Source organism: Electrophorus electricus, unplaced genomic scaffold (genome assembly GCF_041902795.1).
Source record: "Electrophorus electricus isolate QZ-2024a unplaced genomic scaffold, ASM4190279v1 Scaffold122, whole genome shotgun sequence".
Lineage (NCBI taxonomy): Eukaryota > Metazoa > Chordata > Actinopteri > Gymnotiformes > Gymnotidae > Electrophorus > Electrophorus electricus.
The window spans coordinates 97,501-110,000 of NW_027658404.1; the positions used below are offsets into that span (position 1 = coordinate 97,501).

Genomic DNA, 12,500 nt, shown 5'->3' on the forward strand with positions numbered 1-12,500 from the left:
TGACTGTGTTTGACCTCTTGGCTCTGGAAGTCTATTTCTAGGCTTATATAAAGGGTCAAACTTCTTGAAGTGTGCCCAGGCCCAGAGCTACTTTGCTGGGCATGACTGTGTTTGACCTCTGGGGCCTGGAAGTCTGGTAGTAGTAGTATGATTTAAAGGCACAAAGTGATTGAAGTGTGCCCAGGCCCAGAGCTACTTTGCTGGGCATGAATGTGTTTGAACTCTTGGGCCTGGAAGTCTATTTCTAGGCTTATATAAAGGGTCAAACTTCTTGAAGTGTGCCCAGGCCCAGAGCTACTTTGCTGGGCATGACTGTGTTTGACCTCTTGGGCCTGGAAGTCTGGTAGTAGTAGTAGTAGTAGTAGTAGTAGTAGTAGTAGTAGTAGTAGTATGATTTAAAGGTACAAAGTGAATGAAGTGTGCCCAGGCCCACAGCTACTTTGCTGGGCATGACTGTGTTTGACCTCTTGGGCCTGAAAGTCTATTTCTAGGCTTATATAAAGGGTCAAACTTCTTGAAGTGTGCCCAGGCCCAGAGCTACTTTGCTGGGCATGACTGTGTTTGACCTCTGGGGCCTGGAAGTCTGGTAGTAGTAGTATGATTTAAAGACACAAAGTGATTGAAGTGTGCCCAGGCCCAGAGCTACTTTGCTGGGCATGAATGTGTTTGAACTCTTGGGCCTGGAAGTCTGGTAGTAGTAGTATGATTTAAAGGTACAAAGTGAATGAAGTGTGCCCAGGCCCAGAGCTACTTTGCTGGGCATGACTGTGTTTGACCTCTTGGCTCTGGAAGTCTATTTCTAGGCTTATATAAAGGGTCAAACTTCTTGAAGTGTGCCCAGGCCCAGAGCTACTTTGCTGGGCATGACTGTGTTTGACCTCTGGGGCCTGGAAGTCTGGTAGTAGTAGTATGATTTAAAGGCACAAAGTGATTGAAGTGTGCCCAGGCCCAGAGCTACTTTGCTGGGCATGATTCTGTGACCTCTTGGGTCTGGAAATGTGGTACTTTGAAGGATTAAAAGAGTGAAACGGTCTGAAGTGTGCGCAGGTGTAAAGCAACCTTGCTAGGCATGAAGGTGTGACCTCCAGGGCCTGGAAGTCTGGTGGTAGTAGTAGTATGATTTAAAGGCACAAAGTGATTGAAGTGTGCCCAGGCCCAGAGCTACTTTGCTGGGCATGACTGTGTTTGACCTCTTGGGCCTGGAAGTCTGGTGGTAGTAGTAGTATGATTTAAAGGCACAAAGTGATTGAAGTGTGCCCAGGCCCAGAGCTACTTTGCTGGGCATGACTGTGTTTGACCTCTTGGCTCTGGAAGTCTATTTCTAGGCTTATATAAAGGGTCAAACTTCTTGAAGTGTGCCCAGGCCCAGAGCTACTTTGCTGGGCATGACTGTGTTTGACCTCTGGGGCCTGGAAGTCTGGTAGTAGTAGTATGATTTAAAGGCACAAAGTGATTGAAGTGTGCCCAGGCCCAGAGCTACTTTGCTGGGCATGAATGTGTTTGAACTCTTGGGCCTGGAAGTCTATTTCTAGGCTTATATAAAGGGTCAAACTTCTTGAAGTGTGCCCAGGCCCAGAGCTACTTTGCTGGGCATGACTGTGTTTGACCTCTTGGGCCTGGAAGTCTGGTAGTAGTAGTAGTAGTAGTAGTAGTAGTAGTAGTAGTAGTAGTAGTAGTATGATTTAAAGGTACAAAGTGAATGAAGTGTGCCCAGGCCCACAGCTACTTTGCTGGGCATGACTGTGTTTGACCTCTTGGGCCTGAAAGTCTATTTCTAGGCTTATATAAAGGGTCAAACTTCTTGAAGTGTGCCCAGGCCCAGAGCTACTTTGCTGGGCATGACTGTGTTTGACCTCTGGGGCCTGGAAGTCTGGTAGTAGTAGTATGATTTAAAGACACAAAGTGATTGAAGTGTGCCCAGGCCCAGAGCTACTTTGCTGGGCATGAATGTGTTTGAACTCTTGGGCCTGGAAGTCTGGTAGTAGTAGTATGATTTAAAGGTACAAAGTGAATGAAGTGTGCCCAGGCCCAGAGCTACTTTGCTGTGCATGACTGTGTTTGACCTCTTGGCTCTGGAAGTCTATTTCTAGGCTTATATAAAGGGTCAAACTTCTTGAAGTGTGCCCAGGCCCAGAGCTACTTTGCTGGGCATGACTGTGTTTGACCTCTGGGGCCTGGAAGTCTGGTAGTAGTAGTATGATTTAAAGGCACAAAGTGATTGAAGTGTGCCCAGGCCCAGAGCTACTTTGCTGGGCATGATTCTGTGACCTCTTGGGTCTGGAAATGTGGTACTTTGAAGGATTAAAAGAGTGAAACGGTCTGAAGTGTGCGCAGGTGTAAAGCAACCTTGCTAGGCATGAAGGTGTGACCTCCAGGGCCTGGAAGTCTGGTGGTAGTAGTAGTATGATTTAAAGGCACAAAGTGATTGAAGTGTGCCCAGGCCCAGAGCTACTTTGCTGGGCATGACTGTGTTTGACCTCTTGGGCCTGGAAGTCTGGTGGTAGTAGTAGTATGATTTAAAGGCACAAAGTGATTGAAGTGTGCCCAGGCCCAGAGCTACTTTGCTGGGCATGACTGTGTTTGACCTCTTGGCTCTGGAAGTCTATTTCTAGGCTTATATAAAGGGTCAAACTTCTTGAAGTGTGCCCAGGCCCAGAGCTACTTTGCTGGGCATGACTGTGTTTGACCTCTGGGGCCTGGAAGTCTGGTAGTAGTAGTATGATTTAAAGGCACAAAGTGATTGAAGTGTGCCCAGGCCCAGAGCTACTTTGCTGGGCATGAATGTGTTTGAACTCTTGGGCCTGGAAGTCTATTTCTAGGCTTATATAAAGGGTCAAACTTCTTGAAGTGTGCCCAGGCCCAGAGCTACTTTGCTGGGCATGACTGTGTTTGACCTCTTGGGCCTGGAAGTCTGGTAGTAGTAGTAGTAGTAGTAGTAGTAGTAGTAGTAGTAGTAGTAGTAGTATGATTTAAAGGTACAAAGTGAATGAAGTGTGCCCAGGCCCACAGCTACTTTGCTGGGCATGACTGTGTTTGACCTCTTGGGCCTGAAAGTCTATTTCTAGGCTTATATAAAGGGTCAAACTTCTTGAAGTGTGCCCAGGCCCAGAGCTACTTTGCTGGGCATGACTGTGTTTGACCTCTGGGGCCTGGAAGTCTGGTAGTAGTAGTATGATTTAAAGACACAAAGTGATTGAAGTGTGCCCAGGCCCAGAGCTACTTTGCTGGGCATGAATGTGTTTGAACTCTTGGGCCTGGAAGTCTGGTAGTAGTAGTATGATTTAAAGGTACAAAGTGAATGAAGTGTGCCCAGGCCCAGAGCTACTTTGCTGTGCATGACTGTGTTTGACCTCTTGGCTCTGGAAGTCTATTTCTAGGCTTATATAAAGGGTCAAACTTCTTGAAGTGTGCCCAGGCCCAGAGCTACTTTGCTGGGCATGACTGTGTTTGACCTCTGGGGCCTGGAAGTCTGGTAGTAGTAGTATGATTTAAAGGCACAAAGTGATTGAAGTGTGCCCAGGCCCAGAGCTACTTTGCTGGGCATGATTCTGTGACCTCTTGGGTCTGGAAATGTGGTACTTTGAAGGATTAAAAGAGTGAAACGGTCTGAAGTGTGCGCAGGTGTAAAGCAACCTTGCTAGGCATGAAGGTGTGACCTCCAGGGCCTGGAAGTCTGGTGGTAGTAGTAGTATGATTTAAAGGCACAAAGTGATTGAAGTGTGCCCAGGCCCAGAGCTACTTTGCTGGGCATGACTGTGTTTGACCTCTTGGGCCTGGAAGTCTGGTGGTAGTAGTAGTATGATTTAAAGGCACAAAGTGATTGAAGTGTGCCCAGGCCCAGAGCTACTTTGCTGGGCATGACTGTGTTTGACCTCTTGGCTCTGGAAGTCTATTTCTAGGCTTATATAAAGGGTCAAACTTCTTGAAGTGTGCCCAGGCCCAGAGCTACTTTGCTGGGCATGACTGTGTTTGACCTCTGGGGCCTGGAAGTCTGGTAGTAGTAGTATGATTTAAAGGCACAAAGTGATTGAAGTGTGCCCAGGCCCAGAGCTACTTTGCTGGGCATGAATGTGTTTGAACTCTTGGGCCTGGAAGTCTATTTCTAGGCTTATATAAAGGGTCAAACTTCTTGAAGTGTGCCCAGGCCCAGAGCTACTTTGCTGGGCATGACTGTGTTTGACCTCTTGGGCCTGGAAGTCTGGTAGTAGTAGTAGTAGTAGTAGTAGTAGTAGTAGTAGTAGTAGTAGTATGATTTAAAGGTACAAAGTGAATGAAGTGTGCCCAGGCCCACAGCTACTTTGCTGGGCATGACTGTGTTTGACCTCTTGGGCCTGAAAGTCTATTTCTAGGCTTATATAAAGGGTCAAACTTCTTGAAGTGTGCCCAGGCCCAGAGCTACTTTGCTGGGCATGACTGTGTTTGACCTCTGGGGCCTGGAAGTCTGGTAGTAGTAGTATGATTTAAAGACACAAAGTGATTGAAGTGTGCCCAGGCCCAGAGCTACTTTGCTGGGCATGAATGTGTTTGAACTCTTGGGCCTGGAAGTCTGGTAGTAGTAGTATGATTTAAAGGTACAAAGTGAATGAAGTGTGCCCAGGCCCAGAGCTACTTTGCTGTGCATGACTGTGTTTGACCTCTTGGCTCTGGAAGTCTATTTCTAGGCTTATATAAAGAGTCAAACTTCTTGAAGTGTGCCCAGGCCCAGAGCTACTTTGCTGGGCATGACTGTGTTTGACCTCTGGGGCCTGGAAGTCTGGTAGTAGTAGTATGATTTAAAGGCACAAAGTGATTGAAGTGTGCCCAGGCCCAGAGCTACTTTGCTGGGCATGATTCTGTGACCTCTTGGGTCTGGAAATGTGGTACTTTGAAGGATTAAAAGAGTGAAACGGTCTGAAGTGTGCGCAGGTGTAAAGCAACCTTGCTAGGCATGAAGGTGTGACCTCCAGGGCCTGGAAGTCTGGTGGTAGTAGTAGTATGATTTAAAGGCACAAAGTGATTGAAGTGTGCCCAGGCCCAGAGCTACTTTGCTGGGCATGACTGTGTTTGACCTCTTGGGCCTGGAAGTCTGGTGGTAGTAGTAGTATGATTTAAAGGCACAAAGTGATTGAAGTGTGCCCAGGCCCAGAGCTACTTTGCTGGGCATGAATGTGTTTGAACTCTTGGGCCTGGAAGTCTATTTCTAGGCTTATATAAAGGGTCAAACATCTTGAAGTGTGCCCAGGCCCAGAGCTACTTTGCTGTGCATGACTGTGGTTGACCTCTTGGCCCTGGAAGTCTGGTGGTAGTAGTAGTATGATTTAAAGGCACAAAGTGAATGAAGTGTGCCCAGGCCCAGAGCTACTTTGCTGGGCATGAATGTGTTTGAACTCTTGGGCCTGGAAGTCTGGTAGTAGTAGTAGTAGTAGTAGTAGTAGTAGTAGTAGTATGATTTAAAGGCACAAAGTGCTTGAAGTGTGCCCAGGCCCAGAGCTACTTTGCTGTGCATGACTGTGTTTGACCTCTTGGCTCTGGAAGTCTATTTCTAGGCTTATATAAAGGGTCAAACTTCTTGAAGTGTGCCCAGGCCCAGAGCTACTTTGCTGTGTATGACTGTGTGACCTCTTGGCCCTGGAATTCTGGTGGTAGTAGTAGTATGATTTAAAGGCACAAAGTGAATGAAGTGTGCCCAGGCCCAGAGCTACTTTGCTGGGCATGACTGTGTTTGACCTCTTGGGCCTGGAAGTCTGGTAGTAGTAGTATGATTTAAAGGCACAAAGTGATTGAAGTGTGCCCAGGCCCAGAGCTACTTTGCTGGGCATGAATGTGTTTGAACTCTTGGGCCTGGAAGTCTATTTCTAGGCTTATATAAAGGGACAAACTTCTTGAAGTGTGCCCAGGCCCAGAGCTACTTTGCTGTGTATGACTGTGTGACCTCTTGGCCCTGGAATTCTGGTGGTAGTAGTAGTAGTAGTAGTATGATTTAAAGGTACAAAGTGAATGAAGTGTGCCCAGGCCCAGAGCCAGGCCTGGGCAGCAGGGGGCGCTCCTGGCCATGCCCAGCGAGTTTCGTGCGAATCGGACCTGGTCCGGAAGAGATACGAAGGGAAAACTCATTACTCGTCGGGGTGGCACATCCAGGCTCTCGACCCTCCCAAAGCGTCCGACCAGGGTGCACCCTGCCGGGCATGGTTAGCCGCCAGCCCCCTTCCTGGAGGTCTGGTTGGCACGGGGTTTTGATTTATCGGTTTCATATCTCTGGGCTCCTTGGGAGCAGAAAGTCGGTTGAGGGCCCTTTGGAAAGAGCCGGGGCTGCCGTTTAACGCTGTCCAAGCGGCAGGCGAAGCGCACCCACCGTTTTTACGCTATGATTTTTTAAAACCGCCGGGGCGGCAAACACAGGGCCGGTCGGGTTTGAAGACGAATATCTCTTCGGCCCTTGGGAGGAGAGAAGCAGCGCGGGTCACCTTTGAACGCGCTCGCTGCCAGGAACGTCTGGCGTAAAAGTTTCGTGGGAATCGGACGTTCCTAGGCTGAGAAGCGAGCGCCCGCCCTCGGGCGGTCGGGGGCCCCTTTCTCATTCCCCGTCTGGGCTAAAAATACGAGGTCGGACCCGATGGACTCGGGAGACTGGAGAGTACCAGGGAGACCCTGGAAGCAGGCGACCCGACCCACGCTTCGCTGTCTCCTCGGCCCTCGGGAGTAGAAGCGCGGGGACGGTGGCGTGGGCAGCAGGGGGCGCTCCTGGCCATGCCCAGCGAGTTTCGTGCGAATCGGACCTGGTCCGGAAGAGATACGAAGGGAAAACTCATTACTCGTCGGGGTGGCACATCCAGGCTCTCGACCCTCCCAAAGCGTCCGACCAGGGTGCACCCTGCCGGGCATGGTTAGCCGCCAGCCCCCTTCCTGGAGGTCTGGTTGGCACGGGGTTTTGATTTATCGGTTTCATATCTCTGGGCTCCTTGGGAGCAGAAAGTCGGTTGAGGGCCCTTTGGAAAGAGCCGGGGCTGCCGTTTAACGCTGTCCAAGCGGCAGGCGAAGCGCACCCACCGTTTTTACGCTATGATTTTTTAAAACCGCCGGGGCGGCAAACACAGGGCCGGTCGGGTTTGAAGACGAATATCTCTTCGGCCCTTGGGAGGAGAGAAGCAGCGCGGGTCACCTTTGAACGCGCTCGCTGCCAGGAACGTCTGGCGTAAAAGTTTCGTGGGAATCGGACGTTCCTAGGCTGAGAAGCGAGCGCCCGCCCTCGGGCGGTCGGGGGCCCCTTTCTCATTCCCCGTCTGGGCTAAAAATACGAGGTCGGACCCGATGGACTCGGGAGACTGGAGAGTACCAGGGAGACCCTGGAAGCAGGCGACCCGACCCACGCTTCGCTGTCTCCTCGGCCCTCGGGAGTAGAAGCGCGGGGACGGTGGCGTGGGCAGCAGGGGGCGCTCCTGGCCATGCCCAGCGAGTTTCGTGCGAATCGGACCTGGTCCGGAAGAGATACGAAGGGAAAACTCATTACTCGTCGGGGTGGCACATCCAGGCTCTCGACCCTCCCAAAGCGTCCGACCAGGGTGCACCCTGCCGGGCATGGTTAGCCGCCAGCCCCCTTCCTGGAGGTCTGGTTGGCACGGGGTTTTGATTTTTCGGTTTCATATCTCTGGGCTCCTTGGGAGCAGAAAGTCGGTTGAGGGCCCTTTGGAAAGAGCCGGGGCTGCCGTTTAACGCTGTCCAAGCGGCAGGCGAAGCGCACCCACCGTTTTTACGCTATGATTTTTTAAAACCGCCGGGGCGGCAAACACAGGGCCGGTCGGGTTTGAAGACGAATATCTCTTCGGCCCTTGGGAGGAGAGAAGCAGCGCGGGTCACCTTTGAACGCGCTCGCTGCCAGGAACGTCTGGCGTAAAAGTTTCGTGGGAATCGGACGTTCCTAGGCTGAGAAGCGAGCGCCCGCCCTCGGGCGGTCGGGGGCCCCTTTCTCATTCCCCGTCTGGGCTAAAAATACGAGGTCGGACCCGATGGACTCGGGAGACTGGAGAGTACCAGGGAGACCCTGGAAGCAGGCGACCCGACCCACGCTTCGCTGTCTCCTCGGCCCTCGGGAGTAGAAGCGCGGGGACGGTGGCGTGGGCAGCAGGGGGCGCTCCTGGCCATGCCCAGCGAGTTTCGTGCGAATCGGACCTGGTCCGGAAGAGATACGAAGGGAAAACTCATTACTCGTCGGGGTGGCACATCCAGGCTCTCGACCCTCCCAAAGCGTCCGACCAGGGTGCACCCTGCCGGGCATGGTTAGCCGCCAGCCCCCTTCCTGGAGGTCTGGTTGGCACGGGGTTTTGATTTTTCGGTTTCATATCTCTGGGCTCCTTGGGAGCAGAAAGTCGGTTGAGGGCCCTTTGGAAAGAGCCGGGGCTGCCGTTTAACGCTGTCCAAGCGGCAGGCGAAGCGCACCCACCGTTTTTACGCTATGATTTTTTAAAACCGCCGGGGCGGCAAACACAGGGCCGGTCGGGTTTGAAGACGAATATCTCTTCGGCCCTTGGGAGGAGAGAAGCAGCGCGGGTCACCTTTGAACGCGCTCGCTGCCAGGAACGTCTGGCGTAAAAGTTTCGTGGGAATCGGACGTTCCTAGGCTGAGAAGCGAGCGCCCGCCCTCGGGCGGTCGGGGGCCCCTTTCTCATTCCCCGTCTGGGCTAAAAATACGAGGTCGGACCCGATGGACTCGGGAGACTGGAGAGTACCAGGGAGACCCTGGAAGCAGGCGACCCGACCCACGCTTCGCTGTCTCCTCGGCCCTCGGGAGTAGAAGCGCGGGGACGGTGGCGTGGGCAGCAGGGGGCGCTCCTGGCCATGCCCAGCGAGTTTCGTGCGAATCGGACCTGGTCCGGAAGAGATACGAAGGGAAAACTCATTACTCGTCGGGGTGGCACATCCAGGCTCTCGACCCTCCCAAAGTGTCCGACCAGGGTGCACCCTGCCGGGCTAAGAGAACAGCCAGGTGAACCCTGGAGGTTCCGAACTCCAGACCCCTGGACCCGACGGCTCAGTCCGCCTCAGGTGCACTACAGAGGTCCTCGGGCTGTCCCTGAGTGCATTAAAACGGAAATCAGAATTACTCCCCCGGGTGGCACTTCCAGGCTCTCGACCCTCCCAAAGTGTCCGACCAGGGTGCACCCTGCTGGGCATGGTTAGCCGCCAGCCCCCTTCCTGGAGGTCTGGTTGGCACGGGGTTTTGCAAATAGGTCCCGTCGGGTATATGGGAGAGCAAAGAGAATCAATGGGGTCCAAGCACTAAATTCATCCAGTGGCGTTCTCTGGAAGCCCAAGGGGAGTCCGAGGGGTGTTCGGCCGGCAAGGGGAGCTCTCCCTCGGACACATGATCAAACGCCTGTCCCCTACCGGAAAGTGGTGTGCTCTGGATGCCCCCCCCCCCCCCCCATCCCCCGAGGGGGGTGCTTATCCCGCGAGGGGAGCCCTCCTCGGGTTAAGTGAACCATCATGCCGATTCCCCTATGGAAGTGGGCACATCCAGGCACACAGTCTGCTTTGCTCTCCCCGACCCGAGTGCGTCTGTTGGGCTGAGTGTACGCCCAGGCAACTGGATCCAATGGCTCAGTCCGCCGCAGCGTGCTTCGACGATGGGTCGTACAGCCATGCCACCAGGGTGGGCGTGTTTGTAAATGTACCAGTGGATTCTCGTCGGCCTGCCACATCCATGGTATCGACCCACCAGGCCTGTCCGACCAGGGGTTGACCCTGGACGGGCACGGTCTGTGGTTTGGCCCTTGTCCTAGATGAAATCGGGCACGGGGTTTTCTGGCCAGGTACCATCGGGTTACTGGGAGAGCGGCTTCGGTCTCCAGGTGAGACCAATGGTGAAGCAGCACGAGGCAATGGAGAGCATGCAAAGCGATGGGGAAGCCATGCACGGCAATGGCCACGAAAAAAAAAAAAAAATCACTACGGAAGGAACGTGAAGAACAAGGAGGAGTGTAGTGACACTGCCCAAAGCTGCCCGGTGTTGCAGGGGTCTATTGGTGTGTTGCTTCCTTGTTTGGTAGAGTGGAGTACCAGACCCGCCAGGGGTAGGCAAACCATTCCCCCTACGGTAAGTGAGGAGCCAGCCATTTGACGAGCGGGTGTCCACGTGTACGGGTGCGAGCGCTATCCCCCCACACGGGGTTAGGCCACGGCCTTAGGTGGACGTCTGCCGACCAGCCCCGGCTGATCCAGAACTTCTGATGTGGAGAGCGGTTTTGACAGATCCTCCCTGGTTCTAGCGGGTCAAGCCTCTGATGGGGGGTGGGGGTTATTTGTAACCCATCCCAGAACTCTCTGGGGGAGACTCAGACGGCCAGTCTGTCTACTCAGTTGTCCTATACTGGTGTCTGTGGTTTGGGAGGAAGGGAGTGCCCTGCTTTGTTGGCCTCCTCTTCAAACCTACCTGGGCCCACGAATCACTCTTCTTGGTTACATCACGAAACGTAGGTTGAGCGAGGCTAGGGGGGAGGGAATTCGACGAGGTCTTTCCCTTGTCCCCCCACCAGCGGCCCACGAAAATCAAAACGGCGTGAAGAGAGGGAACGCCGAAAGCACCTGGAGTCGGCCGTCCGCACCTCCGGAGGAGGTGGACGGGGTACGGTGCGGGCATGACCGGATGGGACAGCTTTGCATCAAGGTGAGAGGTCGGCGTCCGAAGGCCAGAGGGCGGTGCGCGAGCACGTTTACACTGGCCGCGGAAGCTGTCCTGGGTAGCCCTGTATGGCGTCTGGACCTGACGGCGCACGCACTTACAACCCGCTGCTTCCTAGCCCCCGGAAGGGGAGGCGGATGTCACTCGTGGTTCATCCCAGACCACGGTGCAAACTACCTGGTTGATCCTGCCAGTAACATATGCTTGTCTCAAAGATTAAGCCATGCAGGTCTAAGTGCACACGGCCGGTACAGTGAAACTGCGAATGGCTCATTAAATCAGTTATGGTTCCTTTGATCGCTCCACACGTTACTCGGATAACTGTGGTAATTCTAGAGCTAATACATGCAAACGAGCGCTGACCCTTCGGGGGATGCGTGCATTTATCAGACCCAAAACCCATCCGGGGGGCTCGGGCCCCCCGGCCGCTTTGGTGACTCTAGATAACCTCGGGCCGATCGCGCGCCCTCCGCGGCGGCGACGTCTCATTCGAATGTCTGCCCTATCAACTTTCGATGGTACCATAGTCGGCTACCATGGTGACCACGGGTAACGGGGAATCAGGGTTCGATTCCGGAGAGGGAGCCTGAGAAACGGCTACCACATCCAAGGAAGGCAGCAGGCGCGCAAATTACCCATTCCCGACACGGGGAGGTAGTGACGAAAAATAACGATACAGGTCTCTTTCGAGGCCCTGTAATCGGAATGAGCGTATCCTAAACCCATGGGTGAGGACCCATTGGAGGGCAAGTCTGGTGCCAGCAGCCGCGGTAATTCCAGCTCCAATAGCGTATATTAAAGTTGCTGCAGTTAAAAAGCTCGTAGTTGGATGTCGGGAGTGGGCTGGCGGTCCGCCGCGAGGCGTGCCACCGCCTGTCTCAGACCCTGTCTCCCGGTGCCCCCCGGATGCCCTTGGCTGGGTGTCCGGACGGGGCTCGGAGCGTTTACTTTGAAAAAATTAGAGTGTTCAAAGCGGGCCCGCTTCTCGCCTGAATACCTGAGCTAGGAATAATGGAATAGGACTCCGGTTCTATTTTGTGGGTTTCCTGAACCAGGGCCATGATTAAGAGGGACGGCCGGGGGCATTCGTATTGCGCCGCTAGAGGTGAAATTCTTGGACCGGCGCAAGACGGACGAAAGCGAAAGCATTTGCCAAGAATGTTTTCATTAATCAAGAACGAAAGTCGGAGGTTCGAAGACGATCAGATACCGTCGTAGTTCCGACCGTAAACTATGCCGACCCGCGATCCGGCGGCGTTATTCCCATGACCCGCCGGGCAGCGTGAGGGAAACCACGAGTCTGTGGGTTCCGGGGGGAGTATGGTTGCAAAGCTGAAACTTAAAGGAATTGACGGAAGGGCACCACCAGGAGTGGAGCCTGCGGCTTAATTTGACTCAACACGGGAAACCTCACCCGGCCCGGACACGGAAAGGATTGACAGATTGATAGCTCTTTCTCGATTCTGTGGGTGGTGGTGCATGGCCGTTCTTAGTTGGTGGAGCGATTTGTCTGGTTAATTCCGATAACGAACGAGACTCCGGCATGCTAAATAGTTACGCGGCCCTCCGCGGTCGGCGTCAAACTTCTTAGAGGGACAAGTGGCGTTCAGCCACGCGAGATGGAGCAATAACAGGTCTGTGATGCCCTTAGATGTCCGGGGCTGCACGCGCGCCACAATGGTTGGATCAGCGTGTGCCTACCCTACACCGAGAGGTGCGGGTAATCCGCTGAACCCCATTCGTGATGGGGACTGGGGATTGCAATTATTCCCCATGAACGAGGAATTCCCAGTAAGCGCGGGTCATAAGCTCGCGTTGATTAAGTCCCTGCCCTTTGTACACACCG

The 12,500-nt window shown here is 53.6% G+C and overlaps 1 non-coding gene across 1 annotated transcript in view; it reads left to right on the forward strand.

The window, feature by feature from the left end:
- The first annotated feature begins 10,828 nt into the window (after window positions 1-10,828).
- The window catches only part of LOC145654113 (18S ribosomal RNA), a 1,839-nt gene continuing 167 nt past the window's right edge, over window positions 10,829-12,500 (forward strand). The window contains exon 1 of the ribosomal RNA XR_014120344.1: window positions 10,829-12,500. This exon is cut by the window's right edge and continues 167 nt beyond it. This is a non-coding gene — a ribosomal RNA (18S ribosomal RNA).